At 54.8% G+C, this 15,582-nt stretch overlaps 1 pseudogene; it reads left to right on the top strand.

The window, feature by feature from the left end:
• The first annotated feature begins 717 nt into the window (after positions 1–717).
• The window catches only part of LOC114514432, a 43,210-nt pseudogene continuing 28,345 nt past the window's right edge, over positions 718–15,582 (top strand).

Genomic DNA, 15,582 nt, shown 5'->3' on the forward strand with positions numbered 1-15,582 from the left:
CATCTTCGCCTTGACTCCGAGGGGCGAGCATTTTCAGTCCCTCTTCAGGATCAAGTGTGGCGAGGTGGTCTTGCCCTGGGCTGTGCAACTTATTCTACACAGCAGGGAGACTGGAACCCAGGAGTGTCTGTCATCTATGTGGGACTATCTTTCACTGCCCTGCCCCATCGGGGGCCCCAGCTTGCCTCTCTCCGCCACAGAGGTGCCTGGGTCTTGGCACTGCTTCAGCTTTCTCTCTCCCCGTAACCTGAGGCTCGCCTCCCACCCACTTCTCAGGGGTGCTTTGAAGATGGGGAGAGTGTGTTTTCCCGAAGCTCCCAGGGCCCGCTGGGGCCTCACCGGGGCAGCGTGTTATTAGCTGGCACGCAATGACAGCAGCCACACAGCCGTAATGGGTGTCTCCAAACATCCTGTCGCTGAGGCCGGGGCTAGGCATCATTAGCCCTATTTGAGAGATGGGAAAGCCGAGGCCACGGTCGTCATGGGTGACCAGCCCACGGCGCCGTGATGAGTCAGCGGAGGCCCAGCGCAGCCTTGCTCTCCCCCTGTTCCCCTCCCCCCCCGAGAAAAGGAAGGTGAGCACCCCTGGGGGCTCTGGCCTGGCAGAACCTGGCATAGGGTGAGGGTGGAGTCAAAGGAGGATGGGGGAGTCCAGAGCCCCTTCCTTAGAGACACTGTCCCCCGACTTTCTTCAGCTGTTTCTTTGAGGCTAAGACCATGGCCGTGGTGCTGGTGGTGCCGGTGCTGGTGGGGATGTTGGTGCCGGTGGTGCGTGTCCTCATTCTTCTAGCCTAAAAGAGAAGACACTCACGTACAGGAGGGAGCCAGAAGGGAGGGCAAAGAGCTCACATGTGCTCAGTGCCTTTCACGTGCCCCCTGCTCTCCATGCAGACTGTCATCTCCTCTTCACTCCATGAGGGAAGCCAACGAGGCCCAGAGGGGTGAAGTGACTCGCAGCAGAGTTACACAGCAGTTGAGACGCTCAGTTGGGATGCCGGCCCAGGGTCATCCGGCTACAGAGCTGTTGTTTTGGAAGTCTCCCGCCCTGACTCCTCGGGATTTCTTTTAAAAAGGTGGGAATGAGCTCTGGCTGGCGTAGCTCAGTGGACTGAGCGAGAGCTGTGAACCAAAGTGTCGCAGGTTCGATTCCCAGCCAGGGCACATGCCTGGGTTGCTGGCCACGGCCCCCAGCAACTGCACATTGATGTTTCTCTCTCTCTCTCTCTTTCTCCCTCCCTTCCCTCTCTAAAAATAAATAAAGTAAATTAAAAAAAAAAGTGGGATCTACACAGGTGAGCTTCTTGGGTGTGTGACCCCACCCCTGGTTTAACTGGCTCTGGGGTCACTGTTTTTGAATTTGAACACTCTTTGAACAGGAGGCCCTGCACTTTCACTTTGCAGTGAGCCCCGAGAATCACGTGGCTGTTCCTGGGTCTGTGCACAAAGATGATGGATGGGACCAGGGGCCTCAAACGTGCAGAGGGGCTTGGACCAGTGACCGCTGCTCGGTGTCCCTGTCTGCACACAAGCCTGGGTGGAACGGCCAGCTGTCACTGGCATCGTACTCACGGCACCTGGGCCACAAGCCTGGTGAGGACCTCTTGTGGGAAGAAGGACCAGGATGGAGACAGAACCTGGAGTTGAGTCCAGGGAGACCTGGTAATTGGTTGAGAGTTAGAATGACGGACAGGTGCTAGAGACCCAAGAAAGGGGACGCAGGAGCCTTCTGGGCTGCTGTGGGTGGACGGAGGGTGTTCCTCTAGCCATTCGTCTAGGACAGCGATTTCCAGCCTTTGCCATCTGAGGGCACACATAAACAAATTAGTAAAAATCTGGAGCGCTCCAAATACATAGTTTTTGCCAACCTAACAAAATAGGTATATTGATTTAAGCAACAACAATAATAGTCATGACTTACCCTTTTTGCTCCAAAGTGACCTTTTAAAAAATCAGGTGCCTATACTTGTATATAAGGATTGCTGGTACTAAGAATTAACCAATTAGACGTAACCTTATTATGCAAAGTGACCAATAAGATGCAACTCTATTATATGACCTATGTATTTAAGGCTCAAGACAGGGCATTCAGATGGACGGCCATTGTTGTGTTGGCTGCTGTCATTTTTGGCAATCTAAGGAAAAAGAGGTCAGTGCCCCTGTCTAAGTAGTCAGGCATTGCCTGCTTTAAAAATTCTTGTGGCGTCCTGGTTGAAAATCGCTGGTCTAGGAAGTTGCTGAGAAATTGTTGACATATGTAATCGTTACTTTTTGCTGGCTGGTACTCGATGGGAGGCCTGACCAGCTTTTTCTTTCAAACAGACACTCGAGCAACTTTCAAAGTCATTACCGGGGGAGACTGTGAACTCATTCCCATGACATGGCTGCAGAAGGTGCTTTGGTGACCGGAGTCCACGCCCACGGGCAGCCTCTGGTGTTAGCTGCCCCTGTGGGGGTGGGCGGTTCCTCGTGAGTTATGGTTCCTACACCCAGCCTCCCTCCCACTCGGGCACCGGACACCTGACTCTGATTTTCTGCCTCCGGCGGGGCCGTGGGAGCCCACTGAGCCTCGTTCAGGGACAGCCCCAAAGTTGGAGGTCCCGGAAGACTCGAGTTTCTGTGGCGACTTCAAAAATACAGAGTCACATTGCCTTGGCCTCCTTCGGTGACTCATTCCTCCCATCTGCCCTCACTGCTTCTTGGGGTCATCTCCTAATACACCGGGTGAACCGCAGCCCTTGTCCTGGGCTCTGCTTTTGGGGGTTACAGGCGGGAATGGGTGGCGTCCCTTATAGTGTCATCACTGCCTTTTCTGGGCTAACTTTCAGAAGCTGAGGCCTGACCTTTTGTATCTTTTCAAACAGAGCAAACCTTTTGTCTTCCAGAAGAGAGAGATTTCTGGCAACAGCCAAACAATGATCCAAAGCAAAACGTGGTCTGAGGTGGGTGAGAAACCACGCTCGGTGTGGAATGGCAGCTGGGGTGGGGGCTGGCCTTTGTCAAGACTCAGCTTCGGTCTGATCTTGGTTGTGCCTTTCGCTGCGTGATCTTGGGCCAGTGAGTTGGCTTCGCTGGTCCCCAGGGGCTTTGTTTGCATGATGAAGGACGGTAGCATGCAGCTCCCAGGTTTGCCATGAGGATGGAGCATATTTGTGAAACTGCTCGTGATTTATACTTAAAGCTATGCACACAGACGCGAGGTATGATTGGCTGAAAACGAGGCGGTGGCTGCCCGGTGAAGAGGCGGGAGCCAGAAAATCATGTAGGCCTGTTCCCCATGGGAGTGTGAGCACATTTGGTCCACGGGAACGTCTTTAGGAGGGCCTCACTGAGAGGCTGTTGGGCTGGGACACCTCTTTTCTGCCTGTGGTCACCTTGGGCTGCTGGATACGAAGCATCTTTGGTCCTCTGTGGGTGCTCCGGAGATGCTGTTTGTACAGACAAAGGGTCTGGGTTCCAGATTCGTTTTGTGGGCATTTATGAGCAAGTCCTTCAAGAGAAACACGTGACCCCTGGTAGATAGCTGATGCACCAGCCTGGTGTCAGTGTGAGGACTGTGTGGGGTCTTCTGTCTAGTTGACAAATATTTGTTGAGCAACTGCTGTGTGCCAGTCACTGTGTTAGAGCTGGCAATACAACAGGAAGCCTGGGCCCTTCTGAGACCACATTCTATGGGGGGGAAGGTGGAAAAGCAATACAAAGGTAAGGACAAGATGTGTGGTGAAACAAAGAAAAGCCAGGTGAGAACATGGAGAGTCGCAGAGCACTTCTGCCTTAAAAAAGTGGCCAAGGAAGGTAGCTGGAGGAGTTGACATTAGAGCAGGGGCTAGCATGACACAAGAGGGTGAATTGTGGGGGTTTGGGGTAAAAGCAAAGGCAACAATTAGTGCAAAGGTCCTGAGGTAGGAGAGAGGAGAGAAGGGATGGAGGGAGGGGGAGAGAGGGAGAGCAAAGAAAAGAGACAAGGTGAGGTCAGAGAATTCAGGAGCTAATGAGGTAATGGGGAGGCCAGATCATGCACGGCTTTGTAGGACAAGGTCAAGTTTAAGTCTAGTCTTTGCCACTAGCTGCTGTGTGACATTGAATATGTCCCTTCTGCTCTCTGGGTCTAGTCTCCTCATATGCAAAGTGAAGGGTTGGACTAAGGCAAGTAGATTATCAACTCCAAAATGTCTGCTTTTTAAAATATAATTCAATTAAAAAATTTATTTTTTCCATTATAAAACATCTGCTTTTAAAAGGCACCAGTGCCCAGGCCCCACTGCAAACAAGAGAATCAGATGCTCTAGAGACTAGGCCTGAGCATCTGTGTTCGTTACCAGCCCCTCCCCCGCCAGGTGATTCCGGGAGCTGCCGGAGTCCCGCCGCGCCGGGCCAGGAGGCCAGCGGAGGAGCTTCCGATGGGAACATCTCAGCCTCGTCCCTCCGCTGCATCCAGCTTCAGCCACGGCCAGCAGCCTGCCTCGCCACCAAACACCCAAGTCTGCAGCAGGACAAGCAGGCCCTGTCCAGGCCCGTTTCCCTATCCACAGGCCCCAGGACCGGAGGGCGCAGGGCCGCGGCCCGCTGGCGCCGGGAGATTTTGTTTACCGTGCACAATTCGGGGCTGCAGGGCCGAACAGCTGCGTTCTTGCCTCATCGCGCAATTGCCAACGATGGGGCGGGGGGTGGCCTTCACTCCCCCTGCTAATTTCTCAAGTTCCTCTTTCGGGCATATGGCCGTCCCTCCGTGTACCCGTGGCTGCGTGGACGTGGACCGAGGCCCGGCGGGTGACTAAGAGGGGAAGCCCCTGCGCCGTGAGGCTCCCAGCGGCTCCTGGATTGCGTAAGGGCTATTTTTGAGGCGATTGCAGACAATCTGATGAATCATAGCAAACACATATGGCTCCGGTGGGGGGACTGTCCTTCCTCATGCTGCCATGGAAAGTGGAGTTTCTCAAAATGAATCAGCAGCGGCAGAGCCCCAGGCCCGTGGGAGGAGGGTGAGGGTGCGCATTACACATTTCCAAAGTGCGGGGTGCGGCCTCCGGGGTCTGGGTGCGGGGGCTGCAGGGACCCAGCTCTCTGGTTTCCTCAAGTGACTCAAAAGGCCTCCTGCACCCACCTGAGCCCGCCACCTGGGACCTGGCAACACTTGACACTGGACCACGGAACCACGTCCCTTGCACTGACCGGGGACTTGAGAATGGAAGGACGTCTGAGGCGGTGCAGCCCAGCGTAGCTGAGCTGCTTGGTGGCTGCACAAGACTCTCATGGAGATGCCCTAGATGCTCCCCCTTGATGTGGTGGCACGTGTAGAAATTCCTGGCCACGAGGAGAAGGCTCAAACCACCTCTGTTAGCGAGTACCTCCAGGGTCTTCTTTGTACGGTGTGGATTATCAGGCAGGCAAGCTGAGATGAACAGGCTTGCCCCGGACCTCCAATCCTCTCCGGGGCCGACGGTCCCCCTTGACTATCCACTGTCCTGCTAATCACACAGCCTCCTTGTGCTTTGGATCAGACAGCAGAATTATAAAGGAGGCCCAAAGTCAGATTTCCACAGTCTTTCTGCTCTTCCAACCTCAAGAGATATGCCCTCTAAGAGCCATCTGGGGGCCCCCCAACTAGGGAATTAGATAATCCTGGGTTTGAGACCCACATTCACTATGGCGGCTTGGGGCAAGTCCCTGCACGTAGCTGGCCCTCAGTGCTGTCACTTGTAAAGGCAGGAAGTACTGCCTGCCTGGTGAGGCTGTGGTTACAGAGAACACACAAGGGGTGCAGGAGGCAGCCAGGGACAGATGCTGACAGCCCAGACTCTGTAGCCACGGGCTTAGGTCCTTGTTCTGCTGCTGACTAGCTCTGTGTTCGCAAGCAGGCCACTGAGCTGGTCTGGGTCCCGGTTTCCTCATCTTTAAGTGGAGATGATATAATGGCACCTTCCTCCTGGGGTTGATAAATAAGCTAATGTATGTCCAATTAAAAGGAGGGTGTCTGGTATGGAGTGAGTTCTCCATCAGTGCTAGCTGTTGTTATATACAGTGAGGATCATAGCAAGTTACCGCAGACTTGTTAACAACCAAAGCTGGAAAAAGAGTGGTTGCCATTGTTATTTTTATTATTGTTACTTGGATTTAGATAAAAGCTGAGACCCGAAAGGCCACTGGAGAGCGGAAAACCTGACGTCAGGAAGACGGTGGAAGTCAGACGTTGGGCCCCTTTTATAATCCTGCTGTGTGGTCCAGAGCAGAAAGAGACTGCGATTAGTCAGACGGCGGGAAGACGAGGCGGACAGTCTGCCGTGGGGAGGACTGGAGTTCCAGGGCCACCCAATTTATCTCTCTGTGGAGATGGGTGACCGCGGCTTGCCCAATAACCCACGCCTTACGGAGATGACCCTGGAGAAACCCCGGCGGACCACCCGGCTTCACGGCAGAATCAGGCCGCTGAGGCTGAGGTGAGGCTGTCCTTTCGTGTCTGTGGGAACCCCGGGGTCTATGGGGCAAGAGCTGAAAGTGGGGGAGAATTTTCTCTGGCTGCTGGTTCTGGGGACCCGGTTTCCTTGCAGATACGCTGTTAGGGGTGTTCGAGATTCTGGCTGGTAGCTCTTGGGCATAATAAGCCTTACAGCTGGGCTTGAGGTTAACCTAATTTCAGGAACCAGATGTCCTGATGGGGCGGTTCTCACTCCTGGCTGCAAATCTGAATCACATGGAAAGCCTTAAAAAATAGTGCCACTTGGGCTGCACCCCAAAGTAATTGAATGTGAATGTGTACGGGCAGACCCAGGCTCTGTCGGGTTCAAAATTGCCCCGGATGGTTCTGTCGTGCGCGGAGGAGTCAAAGCCATTGCCCCCGCCCATCCCGTGGCTCTGCAGTGGGTTCCTTTCTGCTTCCTGTCATCTTGAGCCACCTGCCCCTCCCTGACCCCTTTCCCACTCTACGCCACTTCGTTTTAGTGTGATCCGCTCTACTTGGATACGTCCCGAGGAGCTCGATTGGTCGGCTGAGCCAGTCATTCAAAAGTGTTTATTGAACCCTGGCTGGCGTAGCTCAGTGGATTGAGTGCGGGCTGCGAACCAAAGCATCGCAGGTTCGATTCCCAGCCAGGGCACATGCCTGGGTTGCAGGCCATGACCCTCAGCAACTGCAGATTGATGTTTCTCTCTCTCTCTCTCTCTCTCTCTCTCTTTCTCCCTCCCTTCCCTCTCTGAAAATAAAAATAGAACAAAATCTTTAAAAAAAAGTGTTTATTGAGGGCCAATCGATATACCTGATATCGGTCTAAAAAAAGCGGGCGACAACAGGGAGCATGAGAACACAAAATTCCCGCTCTCGTGGAGTTGGACGTGGGAGACGGCAGGTGGCCGATGAACAGAGAAGAGTCTCGGATGGGGAGAGAACGATAAGTCAGGGAAGGGGTGGGGTGGTGGGTGCTCAGAGCAGGTGAAACAAGCCGAGACCTGAATGAAGTGGGGCAGCCGTTGAAAGGCGACGTGGGGATAGAGTGTTTTAGGAAGCAGCAGGACAGTACGAAAGCCCGAGGGTGAGCGGGCCCAGCACGTGCCCCTCCAGTTCGTTCCACGGCACACACCCGGCCTCGTCGTTTTGTGGACTGTGCCCCCTCCCCCACCCCGCTCCAGCCCTTCAGAGGCTCCGCTGCTCCACGATGTTCGCTCCCAACTAGTTTCTTTCCACTTGGCCTGACCAGCTGGGTACGTAGGCTAACATCAGGTGACAGGTGATCGATGACACGTATCAATGACAATAAATGCTGATTCCCAGGCTTGCCGACGGAGACAGCGCTGTCTCCTTGGGCTCAGCTCACACCCGGAGAGAGGATCTGCCTGACAACCATGCGCCGAAACCATGTGCAGGTTTAGAGAGAAACTAGACAGGGGCCACCTCAGACATGCTCCCCCTTGCGTGGCCCTCTGGCTCTCATGGACTTTTTGTTTGATGGTACAATCCAAATACGGGGCCGCAGTGGGCACCAGAAACCCTCCAGGATTCCCAATAGGTGCGCTTCTCTCCTACCCTCACCTGCCACAGGTCCACGGCCCGAACATCGGGAAAGATGCGAATAGCAGCGCTTGACAGGCTGCGTCCAGGGCAGCAGGAAGGGAGAAGGGGGAGGGGAGTGAGATAGGGGCCCAGAGGAAAGAAGAGCCTCAAGACTTGCTGGTGATTTTAGAGATTATTCTGCCCGATGCCCTCACCTGAGAGGCGGAAGGGAGGGAACTCACTCGCCGGGGTTACCAGGATCCGGTGGGAGGCATCCTGGAGTGGGAGCTCGTTTCTCGAATCTCGACTCCCGCCCTCCTGCTTCCGTTTTTCGGGGCCGACAGGGGCCGTGGGGACAGGGGCAGGAGGCTTGGCTCCAGTTTCCCGGGGACGAGTCTGGGTCTCACACGATCTCCCCCAGAAGTGAACCGCATGCCATTCTTGGCCCTCAGGCCCCTCCTCCCAGCCACCCCTGCGTGTCTGGGTCCTCTCCAGCCCATCTTTTGGATGCACTCAATGACTTAATGATTTAATATGAGTGCACTCAATATTCATAAGGTACTTCTTACCTGCCAAGGGCTCTGCTGGGGTCTGGGGCTTGCCTGGTGAGGGGTGGAAACACGGACCCTGCCCACGGGGGCCGCCCCACTCTGTCTCCCAGTTTGGAAGAAGCAGCTCTCCCCTGGAACTCTGGGCCTGTTGTCTTTGCCCTGCGTGAGACACCACCCCTCTGTGTAATAACAGGATTCGTGACTCATCTCTGGAATCTAAACTCCTTCAGGGTAGGATTAGTGCCCGGATATGTGAATGTCTCCTCCAAACATGTGGCCCAGCATCTGACCCAGGCCACCTCTGTGAGGTAGTGAGTTCCCCGTCACCGTCAGACTGGGGGTGGGAGGACTCAGGTGTCAGAGGATTAGGCAGGGGATCCTCATTCCTCAGGCTGAAAGTCTCAGTTCCTCCTGTGACGTTGCAATGGCACCTGCCATTTACTGGCTATTTACTGCGCCCCGATGTGGTGCTTTGGGCTTCACATGCACAGTTAATCCTCACACCCACCTTCTTCAGGAGGTGGAGTTAAAACTTCCAGGTCACAGACCGGGAGGCCGAAGCTGAGATGGGTTAGTGCTTCGCTCTGGGGCGCTCAGCGTGGAAGTAGCAGAGAATGAGTTTAAACACAGGTTCGTGTCTTTGCCCATATTTTTCAAATTGAAGATTATTCACTATTAGTAGGATATGAAATCAATGTAGTGGATCATGGTTAGTATTTGGGAAGAGGGAATGGTACCAGGGAATAGTATTAGTAAAAGGGGACAGAATAAATCAGAAAACATGAGTACATTGCTTGCAGCAAGACAAGAATCTGCTTCTAGAAATTTTGTTTCAGGTACACACACCCAGCTAATCAGTGTTCTGTGTAATAACATAAAATGCATTTCTTGATTAAAAGTATTTAAGGGCTGCTGCTCTAGGTGTACTGCCCCAAATACACTAATAAAAAAAAATTCATTTTATGGAGCACCTACTCTGTGATTGGAACTACTCTGCAAACTGCAACCAGAAGAGAAGCTAAGTCACTTTGACAGACAAGCCCCAGCCCTTCCAGACTGTCCTCCCCACCCCAGGGAGTCGACATCCCGGCTGCCCTTGACCCAGCCTGTGGGCAGGGATCTGCCTCCGCTTCCCAGCGGGGCTGCAGCGGAGTGTATCGGGCTGAGTTCAAAGTGCTGACTGCAGATCGTGTCCTGTCCAGACAGCCCTCCGTGCATCACAGCAGGATGATGTAGGACGGGCACGCGTCAACGGGCTGCTTGGGGTCAGAGCCGCCTGCCCCGCACCTGCTGAGCAGGGAGATTGCTTAATCCTGGAGGCCCAGGTGCCTGCCATTATTTTAAGATGTGTTTGTTCCTTTATTTCCATTCCTGAAGTACAAACACAGTGCTACGTTTCCAAAATTGGACACAGGGCAGGTGGTTGTAACAGAAGACACATGCTGGGGGTGGAGAGGAGAGGGGACGAGGGGGGAGAGGAGAAGGGGGAGGGCAGGGGAGAGGGGGAGAGGCCAGCCCTTTCCTTGTATTTTCAAACTGTGGGGCACAGAACATCAAGGCAGGCGGAGTCTTCTGAGAGATCACCTGACCCAGCCCCCTGACTTCCTGGGTAAGGAGGCCGAGACCCAGAACGGGGAAGGGATTTCCTAGACAACACAGCCATGATGGAATGAGACGAGTTATTCCTGTTCAGCTGGGTTCTGCTGGCAAGTGACAGGGCACCCTGGCTGTTGAGTTGTCAACGACAAGTGCCTTCACCCAGGGTTTTCCTCCAAGCCCCGGGACTGACCCGGACGGAACCTCCCCCTCAGCCTCACACCCAGGCCTGCGCCCCCCGAGGCCGGTGAGGTCAGGGCCAGGCAGCTCAGCTGCAGTCCGGGCTGCACACACACACTGCATCCCCATGCAAGAAAACAGCCCTGGCTTTCCCAGACCAAGGCCAGGGAGGTGTCTGCAGCCAGAGCACAGGGCAGAGTCGCCGGAAAGAGCTCCCGTTCCGATGCCCCTGGCTGGCACTCTCACACGGCCCCTTCAGAGCCAGAGCTTCATGGGTGAGAACAGGAGGAAGGAAGTTTTTCCTGGGCAGCTGGTGGCAAGGGACATGGACAAGTCACAGGCAGAACTGGCCCCCAGATAAATAGGACCACATAGATCTAGGCTTGAGCAAACCCAGGAGTAGAAGGATCCATGGAGCATCTGAGTGGGGGGTGGCTTTGAGAACGTCTTACTCAGTGGTTCCCAAACTGTGTTCCTTGGCACCGTAGCACACTCCCAATTCTCTTTACACCAGGACAGATCAGCTGCAGGAATGTATACACGGTGATTCTCCTACAAGGCTTGCCGCAAACTCCATGCTGAATCTTTTCCCCCTCAGACGTGCCTTGAATACCCCAGAGTCTGCAGGGCTGAAGCCTCCAATGCTGGGGCTGTTTGTACCAAGACCAGCACCTGTGCATGGGCTCCACTCAAAGCTGGCAGACTTCTGTGGCACTTGGGAATTGGCTTGGGGCATTGTTCTCAGGTGTAGACCCTGCTAAACTCAGAACCCAAGGAGTCTTTCTGGGTGTGTGCTTCTGTCTTTGTAGGGTAAGACCCAACAATTTGTCCTTCACTTTGGGCGGGATGTCCCGGCCTTTCCCAGAACCCTTTAGGATGGATGCGGCAGGGGCCTGGATCTTCGTGGGGTTCTCCTCCCGTCTCTGCAGAACTTGTGTCCTGTGGAGCCTTCCAAGGCTCTTGCCACTTCTTACTCACACTGACCAGTGCACAGGGGGTCCTGGACGGAGTTGACCAAGGTGGTGCTCCGTGGAATGAATGTCCAGATGGGCCAGCATCCCTTCAGGCTCTACTGTGACCGGGAACAGAAGAGTCACTGCAGCCCGGGGAAGACTGGCAATGCATGACGTTGTCCCTGCCACACGGACAGGAGCGGCTTCTGGCTCTCTGTCCGGAGAGAGGGGTGAAGGAACACATTCGGCAGCTCAGCGGCTGTGTCCCACCCCTGCCTGTGTCAACCTGCCCAGCAGAGAAACTACATCCAGTACGGCAGTCACGACGGGAGTCACTACTGCCCTGGCTGGTGTGGCTCGGTGGATCGAGCGCCGGGCCTGGGAACCAAAGTGTCATAAATAACATCTTAAAAAAAAAAACAACCAATTGGAGCCACTACTTGGTTGTGTTGACATCATGACATCAGTGTCAGCTTCTAGATCCTTCCAGATTTTTTTTCCCCAGTGGCCAGACTGGCAAATTAAATGGAGACAGGGTGGGAACTCCCATTCCTCTATCCTTCCTTTAGATCTTTCAGGGTGGCAGTAATGTCTCCTGTGATGCAATATTGATTTTGATTCACTATCTTAGCTGGTGGGGGGTGGGTGGAGGCAGTTCGCAAAGTTTCTACTTGCCTTTCTCTGCGACGGCTGTTCTTACCTCACCAGCCGTGCGAACAACATGGAAATTCTGCCAGCAAAGCAGCTCCGTTCCGGTTCTGTATCCAGGGACGGAGGGAAGGACCACGGGGTGAATCCGTGCACTTGCTGTGAGAGAAGCCTAAGCCGGGACTGTATGTGTTACCTGGCCCCCGCACACCCTCATTCTAACAGGGGACAGGATGATTTTGGGGGTCTCATGGATCAACTCAGACCCCCCTGTCCAACCAACAGTCCTTAATATTTCTGGGTATTTTTTTTTCCTGAGTAAAACTCTTCTGGTCTCTTTGATGTGGTGGAGCAGGGTCTTTCTTCGGGTGAGGTGGGGGAGAGGGGGTCTTTTCTTCAGTCAGTGGGTTCTGTGTCTGAAAAAGGGCTCAGGTCTGGAAACTTGGCAAGCGGTCCCGATCCTTGATTTATTCTGATTGCATCGATTGAGCAATTTCCTTGCTGGCTGCTCATCGAACTCGCCTTTAGGAATGTCGAGTTCTAGTCATCGTTTCTGTAGCTGCCTGTGGGTCAGGCCCCAAGCTGCCTCAGGACAATGTCCGCACTCCTCTTGCTTCTGGTGGTTCAAGTGCCACCTGGAATCCCATCACTCCCATTCCTATCAGGGGTGTCTTTGCAGGCCCAGCATTTTCCGGCTGAAAAATGTCATGACTTGGCCTTAGTCATGGGTCTGGCAGTCAGGCGATGAGGTGGGGGTCTAAACTGAGCGTGGGGTGGGAGCATATGTTTTCTTGCAACACAGAGAAGGGGAGAAAACTTTCTACATCATTTTAAAGCTAGGCAGGAGTGCTTGTATTTCGCAGGAGTCCTGGGCCACTTCTGTAGGCTCCGAGAGTTCTGGAAGATGTGGGGGCTTCGGCGTTCTTGAGTGCATCCCCACGAATGTCCCTGTCCCAAGGCCGATGGCCCCGTTTTTCTAATTAAAGTTCTGACCTTGGCAGAACAGGACTGCCAGGGGTGAGGATTTTCTGGTGCTCTGTTGGCCTGTGAGGAAGGCCTGGGCCTCGTGCTCTGCCCCTCTGTGCTCTGCCTGTGGGAGATGCGCACTCTTGAGCTGCCACTGAAGAGACCCCTGACTTGGACACTGTCCCTGAAACTGGTGATTTTCATGATTTTCCTCCGGTGCACGAATGGCTTTCAGCGAGAGCCAGCTGATTTTAGTGACATTATAATTGGCACCTTTTCTAAACTGCTCGGTAGCCTGAGACAGTGCGCCCACCACTCTGTTCCCTTCCACAGTTAGCCCAGCTGAGGGCTTGCCACCAGGGGAGGGCTTTAGGGTTCTGCACCTACATTGCCCTAGGGGCTATGTGTACTCCATGTACCCCACATCCCCCTGTCTCCCGGGTGCTGGGGTGCTCACTGTTACCAGCCAGCAAACGAGTGATCCAGTCCCGAACCCCATTTTAATCAGTGTCCTCTGGCTCCCCTTCTTCAGGTACCCCCTCTCTCAAGCCAGACACTCTGAGCAGTAGAGGCTAGGGCAGGAATTTGGGTGCAGGGTGTTGAAGGGGCAGTACTTTGGGAAACAATACCAGCAAGGGAAGACAGAACGTAGGATCAGGCAGAGGGAGAAGCTGAACTCCGAGTGGCCACAGTGGACGCCTCAGCCAGTCCCACGGGGAGCTCTGAAGCTGAGCTGGCCCCACAGACCCGGCCTGAACTGAGGCCTTGGGATGTCTGCCTTGACCAGCAGCGGGCTGCTCACAGGACGGGGAGGTATCTCCAGGTGAGAGCAAGTCCTGGGGAGGGACAATCCCTGGGCAAATAGGGACCTCGGTCTGAAAGGAGCATGTAGGCAGAGACCACAGCAGGGGTTGTCAGAGTGGGACCCCCAGCCAGCAGCAGCGGCATCACCTGGGACCTTGTTAGAAATACAAAGTCTCAGGCCCCTCCCCAGGCCTGCTGACTCAGACACTCTGGGTATGAGAGTCGGCAGCCTGGGTTTCAGCAAACCCTCTCCCTGAGCTTGAGGCAGAGGAAGTTCGAGCTCCACAGCCCCAGAAGCAGTGAGATCTAGCAGAGCATCTAGGAAGAAAAACCCTACTGCCCGAGCTCAGTTTCAACGTACATTCAGAAAGGCACATTGGAAAGAAGTGTGCATCCAGGGATATCTACTTATAAATGGTTTCCTTGATCTACTTTAAAAAAAACGTGTTTGGGTGTTCCTCAATGAACTGGGGGGTGAGGGCAACCGGCTCATTGGTTTCACCTGCTTGGGCGCTGGAGGCGTTTCCCAAAGCTCTCAGGAAGCTCTCAGGAAGTACTTGGGTCCTGAGCTGCTTGGGTCTCTAGAAATATTGACATGACTTCCAAACCAGTGAGCCCAGTGAAAAGGCCATGGGCGAGGGCCTCAGAGGCCCTGGGCTCAGAGCCTGGCCCCCCACCCCTGGGGGTGCGTGACCCTGGGAGACGGCTTTTCCTCTCTCATCTGTAAAGGAATGGGTTGATGCGAAGAGGAAACGGAAATCACACACAGCAACTGCTAAAAATGCGAGCTCTGCTTTCACCCTCGGTGTCCGGGGTTTTAGTTTCTTCTCCACAGTCACACGGTGTGTTCTGGGGCACACCCCTCCCCATCTCGGGGCTGCCCCCACATCTGCACACTGGAAAAGCATTGATCTTGACAGATCCGAGGCTCCTTGCCCTCCACTGTCTGAGCACCTGTGAGCAGGTGTCATGCTGGCCACCTGGGGCCCCCAGGCACTCAGGACCCAAGTCCTCAGGAAGGGAAGAGTCTTCCAGGGTGTCTCAATTCTCCCTTCAAATTCAGTCTGAACTCCTGCCCTGGCCTAGGAGGCCCGTCGCTATGACCCGGTGTCTACAGACCCCCCAGGCCTCGCCCTCCTCTGCAGAACACACGCTCCAGCCACCCCGCCCCTTCCTGGCCTTCAGGAAAGCCGGTCTTCGCCCCGATGCAGCCTTGGCACGTCCAGTTCCCTTCCCTGCAACATTCTGCCCTAGCTCCTTGTGTGGCTAACTCGTCTTGGGAGTCTCAGCTCCTGCACATGTCCTCGGAGAGGCCTTCCCTAATCACCCCACTAATTAGTGCCCCCTGCCTTGACTTAGCTGCTGTCACCTCAGCCCCTCTGCTTCCTTCACAACTCTCTTGGTTTGTTTCATTACGTGGGCCCTCGGTCATCATCTGTCCCGTCCATTGGAAAGTTCAGCTCTGTGAGGCCGGAACCTCTGATCTGGCCTCACTCCTGACGGTGTCTGCAGCGAGGGGCCCTGGTTAATGTTCAACACACACTGTGGATGGGCCGGCGAGGGGAGCCGTGCTCCCCAGCACTCAGAGTGGCTCTGTCTCTCTCCCTCGCTCTGCTTGTCCGGCCTCCTTTGGCTTTCTCCACCGAGACATGGGTTTCAACAGGCAGGCCCCTCTCCCTCACGCCACCACGCTACTACTGCGCCCGTGGCTCGTGCCGTGCAGCCTCGGGACCCGACGGGGTGTGCCGGCCGGGCTGGGTCCAGCTCTGCTACTGGGAGTGCCCACTCCGAGCTCCTGGCTCCGGGCAGCCCCTCCGGGCCTCGAGGCCAGGAGCCAGCCAGAGCAAAGAGAGAAAGGGGTTGAACTTGGCTCTGCCCTCCGATAGACCAGCAAACAAACGCA

This window comes from Phyllostomus discolor, chromosome 7 (genome assembly GCF_004126475.2).
Source record: "Phyllostomus discolor isolate MPI-MPIP mPhyDis1 chromosome 7, mPhyDis1.pri.v3, whole genome shotgun sequence".
Classification (NCBI taxonomy): domain Eukaryota; kingdom Metazoa; phylum Chordata; class Mammalia; order Chiroptera; family Phyllostomidae; genus Phyllostomus; species Phyllostomus discolor.